Raw genomic sequence first — 7,903 nt, forward strand, 5'->3', positions numbered from 1 at the left:
CCTCCCTTATTAGACCTCCCAAATTGGATCATCTTAGACTTATCAGGATTAAATTTCATCTGCATTGCTCTGCCCAATTACCAGCTGATCAATATCAGACTGTAGCCTGAAACCCGGTGATCCAAGATGGCAGCAGAGTAGGACACTTCAGACCGAGTTCATCTACTCCGTCTGTTTCCTTTTCGTCTTTCTATTCCACCTTTTTTTGCTTTTCTTTTGTGTTTTGCTTTTGTCCTTCTCTCTTTTCTCTCCCAGCCACAGACTCCCAGCTCAGATGCCAGGCATCCGACCCAGTGCAGACCCAGTGATGTGGCCTATCGGCTTGGTGTGGCAGTATCTGGCCTGGCAGGGCGACTTCCCAGCCTGGTGAGTCAGACTCTTGGTCAGACATGATGGTCTCTCAGTTCAATATGGTGACCTCTTGGCCCAGCATGCTGGTCTCTGAGACCAGCGTGATTGACTCTCGGCTGAGTGTGGTGATCTCTCAGTGGCCCAGTTTGGTTGTCTCTAGGCCCACAAGGTGGTCTTTTGCTGTATATGGTGGTTTCTTGGCCCAGCATGGCCTCAGCATGGACTTCCACTCTCGAGATGATAACTCAAAGTAAATGATCCCAAGGTAGCTAAGTACTTCAGAAATACTGTAATGTTTGATCTTGCAGATTTATTTTTTAATTTTCTTCTTGAAACTAAAAAGGTCTGTAACGTGTAACTTTTAACTTTAATCTTTCTTTCTAAATTGCTCTTGAGATTCTGTACCTAGGTCCTTGGACCTAAGGTGGCACCTTGTGAGGCGACATGACATACCATTCACTGTAATCCTGAACAGAACCACAACAACAAGCACCCGAGCTACAAATCTTCGCACAAACTTTGAACTGTAATCCTATACGTTTGTATGTGAGTACACGTGACAATAAACTAAAATAAAAATCAAACCAATATCAAAAACACCACCAATTTATGTGGCATCTAAAAACTTTCTAATTATACAATCACATCCAATTTGTTACAAACAGAAAGGGTCCAAGCCCCAATCCCTGTAATACACTGCTGGTCACAGACTTCCAATCACAATACAACCCTCCACCATCACTCATTGCCTCATATTTGGAAGCCATGTTTGGATCCAATTTGCCAACTTGCCTTTGATCCCATGGGCTCTTACCATCTGGACCAGCCTTCCATGTGGGGCCTTGGTCAATCAAACCAATTCTGGCATCCCTACCTCTCCAAGTATTGCTTAATCCTGTACTTCGGATTTTTTCAAATAATTTCCCTCACACTGACATCAGACTAACCGGTCTGGAATTGCCTGGCCTATCCCTGCTGTTCTTCTTGAACAAAGGAACCACATTGACATTCCTCCAGTCTGGCACTTCACCTGTGGCCAGCAAAGTATGAATCAAGGAAAAGGCAATCAAACCTTCAAGATAACAAAATTAAAAATACAGTTAAGTTAAACCTAAAGGTGCGATAGAGAAATGAACCCCTTTTCCCCGTTATTTGAGAACTATAAATCAATAACATTCAAACATTCATTTATTTTGCTGTGTGTTTTGAAATCTTTTGAATTTGTGTTTTCTGTCAGTATGTTTTATTTTATCTTCATTTGGATTGTATAAGGAGGTCTTATTACTAAATCTAAATCATCAGCATTGTGTGCTTATGCTCCATAGATGCTGCAGACCAATGGCATTTCTTCAGCAGTTTCTGTTTGTGTTGCAGTCTGAGATCTGTGTTGTCCAATAATACCAGCAGTTGGGATGGGAATAGTTGGCTAGCATCATGATTGTCACTCTAATTAGAAATTGGTACTTTGCCTTTGATGAATCAAACAAATCTTATGCTGTCTTTCACATCTGTCAGGGGAATGGGAACAAAATGAGGAGGTCAGTGGGCAGTAAGGAGGTAGTAATTAAAGCCTGTAAGGAACTAGATAATGAAGTCAGTGTGCTTAAGAGGAAGAATAGGCAGGGAGCAGATGAGGAACGCAAAGGAACAGGTGGTCTGAGGTGCATTTGTTTTAATGCAAGAAGTGTAGTAGGTAAGGCAGAGAAATTTAGGACTTGGATTAGTATTGGGGAGTATGATGTTATTGCTATGACTGAGACTTGGTTGAGGGAAGGGCAAGATTGGCAACTAAATATCCCAGGATATAGATGCATCAGGCGGATAAAGAGAGGGAGGTAAAAGGGGTGGAGGAGTTGCGTTACTGGTCAGAGTGGATATCACAGCTATGCTGAAGGAGGGCACTATGGAGGACTCGAGCAGTGAGACAATATGGGCAGAGCTCAGAAATAGGAAGGGTGCGATAACAATGTTGGGGCTGTACCTCAGGCCTCCCAACAGCGAGTGCGGGATAGAGGTACAAATTTGTAACCAGATTATGGAAAGATGTAGGAGCAACAGGGTGGTGGTGATGGGAGATTTTACCTTTCTCAACATTGACTGGGATTCATTGGGAGTTAGAGGTTTAGATGGAGCAGAATTTTTAAGGAGCATCCAGGAGAATTTTATACAGCCATGTGTAAATAGTCCAACTCAGGAAGGGGTCATACTGCACCCTTGTACTGGAATGAGCCCGGCCAGGTGGTTGAAATCTCAGTTGGAGATTACTTTGGGAACAGTGATCACAATTTCATAAGTTTTAGAATGCTCATGGACAAAGACAAGAGTGGTCCTAAAGGAAGAGGGCTAAACTGGGGGAAGGCCAACTATAGCAAAATTCGGCAGGAGATGGGGAATGTCGATTGGGAGCCACAGTCTGAAGGTAAATCCACATTTGATATGAGGGAGGCTTTTAAAAAGAGGTTGATTAGAATGCAGGACAGACATGTCCCAGTGAAAATGAGGGATTGAAATGGCAAGATTAGGGAGCTCTAGAGCTGAAAATGTGTTGTTGGAAAAGTGCAGCAGGTCAGGCAGCATCCAAGGAACAGGAGAATTGATGTTTCGGGCATAAGCCCTTCTTCAGGAATGGAATAAGCCCTTCTTTCAGGGCTTATGCCCGAAACGTCGATTCTCCTGTTCTTTGGATACTGCCTGACCTGCTGCGCTTTTCCAGCACCACATTTTCAGCTCTGATCTCCAGCATCTGTAGTCCTCACTCTCTCCTAGGGAACTCTGGATAACAAGTGAAATTGTGGGACTGGCTAAGTGGAAAAAGGATGCATACATAAGGTCTAGGTGGCTGACAACAGATGAATCTTTGGAAAACTATCAGGAAAGTAGGACCAATCTGAAATGGAAAATCAAAAGGACTAAAAGGAATCATGAAATATCATTACCAAACAGGGTTAAAGAAAATCCCAAAGACTTTTATTTGTCTATAAAGAGCAAGGTGGTGACGAGAGAAAGGGTTGGCCCACTCAAGGACAAAGGAGGAAAGTTAGGCGTGGAGTCAAAGAAAATGGGTGAGATTCTTAATGAGTACTTTGTTTCAGTATTCACCAAGGAGAGGGAAATGATGATTGTTGAGGTTAGGGATTGATGTTTGATTACTCTCGGTCAAGTCAGCACAGGGTATTCAAAAAGGCATTAAGGTGGACAAGTCCCCAGGCCCAGATGGGAGCTATCCCAGTTTACTGAGGGTAATGAGAGAGGAAATAACTGGGGCCTTGTCGCAAACTTGAACACGGTGAGGTCCCAGAAAACTGGAGAATTTCTTATGCTGTCCCCTTGTTTAAGAAGGTTAGCCAGGATAATCCAGGTAATTATAGACCAGTGAGCCTGATGTAGTGGTAGGGAAACTGCTGGAGAAGATACTGAGGGATAGGATTTATTTACATTTGGAAGAAAATAGACTTATCAGTGATAGGCAGCATGATTTTGGGCAGGGAATGTCATGTCTTACCAACTCAATAAAATTCTTTGAAGAAATGACAAAATTGATTGATGGGGGAAGGGCTGAAGATGTCATATACATGGACTTCAGTAAGGTGTTTGATCAGGTTCCCCATGGTAGCCTGATGAAAAAAATTGAAGTCACATGGGGCCCAGGGTGTTCTAGCTACATGGATAGAGAACAGGCTGGGCAACAGGAGACAGAGAGTAATAGTGGAAGGGAGTTTCTCAAAATAGAGAACTGTGACCAGTGGTGTTCCACAGGGATCTGTGCTGGGACCACTCTTATTTGTGACATGGACAAATGATCTGGAGGAAAGCATAGGTTGACTGATTATTAAGTTTGCAGATGATACGTGAAATAGCAGGTAGTAGAGGGGTTTGTCAGAGAATACAGCAGAACATAGATAGATTGGAGAATTGGGCAGAGAAACAGACAGATGGAGTTCAATCTGGTCAAATGTGAGGTGATGAATTTTGGAAAATGCAATTCCAGAGTGAACTATATGGTAAATGGAAAGTCCTGGGGAAAATTGATGTACAGAGAGGTCTGGGTGTTCAGGTCCATTGTTCCCTGAAGGTGGCAATGCAAGTTAATAGAGTGGTTAAAAAGGTAGATGGCATGCTTTCCTTTATCGGACAGGGTACTGAGTACAAGAGTTGGCAGGTCATGTTAAAATTGTATCGGACTTTGGTTCAGCCACATTTGGAAAACTGTGTAGAATCCTGGTCACCACATTATCAGAAGATGGTGGATACTTGGGAGAGTATGCAAAGGAGGTTCATCAGAATTGAGGTATGGAGGACTTTAGTTATAAAGAGAGATTTAGTAGATTAGGATTATTTTCATAGGAAAGATGAAGGTTGAGTGGGGGCCAGATTGAGGTTGACAAAACCGTGAGAGGTGTAGACAGGGTGGATAGCAAGAAGCTTTTCCCCAGGATGCGGGACTCAATTACCAGGGGTCATGAGTTCAAGGTGAGAGGGGAAAGTTTAAGGGAGATATGCATGGAAAGAGGGTGGTGGGTGCCTGGAATATGTTGCTAGTGGAGATGATATAGTTAGGCATGACAACCTCATTTAAGATGTACCTGGACAGATACATGAATGCGCAGGGAGCAAAGGGATACAGATCCTTGGGAAATAGGTCTCAGGTTTCGATAGAGGATCTGGGTTGGCGCAGGCTTGGAGGGCCAAAGGGCCTGTTGCTTTGCTGTAATTTTCTTTGAGGAGAAAGTGAGGTCTGCAGATGCTGGAGATCAAAGTTGAAACTTTATTGCTGGAACAGCACAGCAGGCCAGGCAGCACCCAGGGAACAGGAGATTCGACGTTGCGGGCACAGGCCCTTCTTCAGGAATACAAACAGAGCGATCTTTGTGTACTTGTCAGCTGATTCCTGAATGTGGCAAGACAGGTTAACAGAGCAGTTATGAAGGCATATGGGACACTTGCCTTTGTCATTTCAGGTATTGGTTATAAAAGCAGGAGGATATGTTGCAGTTAAGCAGAACATTCGGGGCGGCACGGTAGCACAGTGGTTAGCACTGCTGCCTCACAGTGCCAGAAACCCGGGTTCAATTCCCGACTCAGGCGACTGACTGTGCGGAGTTTGCCCGTTCTCCCCGTGTCTGTGTGGGTTTCCTCCGGGTGCTCCGGTTTCCTCCCACAGTCACAAAGATGTGCAGGTCAGGTGAATTGGCCATGCTAAATTGCCCGTAGTGTTAGGTTAAAGGGGTAAATGTAGGGGTATGGGTGGGTTGCGCTTCGGCAGGTCGGTGTGGGCTTGTTGGGCCGAAGGGCCTGCTTCCACACTGTAAGTAATCTAATCTAATCTAATCTAATCTAACATTAGTTAGGCCACAGCTGGAGTACTGTGTGCAGTTCAGGTCACCACACTGTTGGAAGGATGTGATTGCTCTGGATGGGGTACAGAGGGGAATCACCAGGATGTTGTGTGCGATGGAACCTTTCAGTGATGAAGAGAAATTAGATCAGCTCGGGTTGCTGTTCTCCTTTGTGGGAGGGTCAATAACAAGTTGGCTCCATTCAATGTGAAAGATAGGAGGTTTCAAAATGTTTTTCATCCAGAGGGTGGTGTGGGTCTGGAATGCAGAGCCTGGGAGGGTAGTTGAATTGGGAAGTCTCACAAAATTTAAAAAGTACTTGGATGAGCAGTTGAAATGTGATAACATTCAAACTATGGGCCTCATGTTGGAAAGTGGGACTGGTGTAGGTTTAGTGTAGTTTGGCTGGTACACAGTTAATGGGCTGAAGGGCCTCTTCTGTACTGTGCGATTTTATGATGGTATTGTGTGCAGTTTTGGTCTCCTTATCTGAGGAAGGATGTTCTGGCTGTGGAGGGAGGGCAGCGAAGGTTTACCAGACTGATTCCGGGGATGACAGCACTTAGATCTGAGGAGAAACTGGATTGGTTAGGACTATAATCACTGGAGGTTAGAAGATTGAGAGGAATCACTTTGAAACCTGTAAAATACTAACAGGACAAGACCGGAAAAACACAGGAAGGATGTTCCTGATGACTGGAGAATCCAGAACCAGGAATTACAGTTTACAGAAAAGGGAAAGGCCATTTCAGATTGAGATGAGGAGACATTTCTTTAGCCAGAGACTGGGAAGCTGGTGGAATATTCTGTCACAGAAAGCAGTTGAGACCAAAACATTAAATAGGTATTGTTCTTAGGACTAAAGGGACTAAAGGTTATGGGGAGAAAGTGGGAACAGGGGATTAAGTTGGATGATCAGCCATGGTCATATTGAATGGCAGAGCCCACTCGAAGGGCTGAATGGCCTGCTCCTGCTCCTAGTTCCTTTGTTTCTATGTTTGAGAGACTGTTCATAAACATGGAAACATATGGAATTATAGAGTCAAAGAGTCATCGAATCCTACAGCACAGAGACAGGCCCTTTGGCCCAAACTGGACCGTGCTGACCAAAATGTCCATCCACACTTCCCCCATTTCCCTTCACTTGTCCCATATCCTTCAAATGTTTACCTGTCTATGTATTTGCCCAAATGCCTTTTAAATGTTGTTAATGCACCCGCAGCTCACTCCATATGGGTACCACCCTCTGTGTAAAAATGTAGCCACTCAGGTTCCCTTTTTCTCTTTCCCCTCTGACCTTAAACTGTTGCCCTATCGCTCTCAATTCCCCAACCCTGGGAAAAAGACTGGGTGCATTCACCCTATCCATGTCTCTCATGGTCTTATACACTTCTAAAGGATTCCCCTTCAGTCTCCTACACTCTAAGAAAAATGTCCTAGCTTGTCCAACCTCTCCCAAAAACTCAGACATTGAAACTTGACAACATCCTTGTAAATTTCTTCTGCACTTTTTCCAGTTGAATAATATCCTTCTTATAACAAGGTGACTAAAACTGAACATAATAGTCCAAGTTCAGCCTCACCAATGTCCTGGACAACTACAACATAACTTCTCAACTCCCGTACCCAATGCCCCGACTGATAATGGCCAGAGCACCAAAAGCCTTCTTCACTGCCCTGTCTAACTGTGACTCAACTTTCAGAGAACCATGTACCTGAACTGCAAGATCCACTGTTCCACTACACAATGAAACCCTGACCTTGATTTAATTTTCTAAAATTCAAGACCTCACACTAATCTACATAAATTTAATTTTCATTTCTCTTCCCACTTCCTCAGCTGATCAAGGTCCTGCCGCAATATCTGATAATCTCCATGATACCACCTTTTGTAATGTCTTCTGCAAACTTACTAATCATGCCTTACAGATTCTCATCCAAATCATTGATACACATAACCAACAGTAATGGGCCCAGCACCTAGTCCTCAGGCACTCCACAGGCGTCCAGTCTGACAAGCAATTTCCACCATTAACCTCTGCTTTCTCCCATCAAACCAATTAGTGAAAAGTATTTGTCTCATGTCAGGAATTAGTTTGGAGGTAGGAGTCAGAGAGTACGGATAATGTGTGTGTCCCCTAATGAGCAAGATGTGAATAGTGGTGTCCCCAGGGATCTGTGCTCAGCTATGCACAATGTTTCTCAATGATGTGCAT

This window comes from Chiloscyllium plagiosum, unplaced genomic scaffold (assembly GCF_004010195.1).
Source record: "Chiloscyllium plagiosum isolate BGI_BamShark_2017 unplaced genomic scaffold, ASM401019v2 scaf_3680, whole genome shotgun sequence".
Lineage (NCBI taxonomy): Eukaryota > Metazoa > Chordata > Chondrichthyes > Orectolobiformes > Hemiscylliidae > Chiloscyllium > Chiloscyllium plagiosum.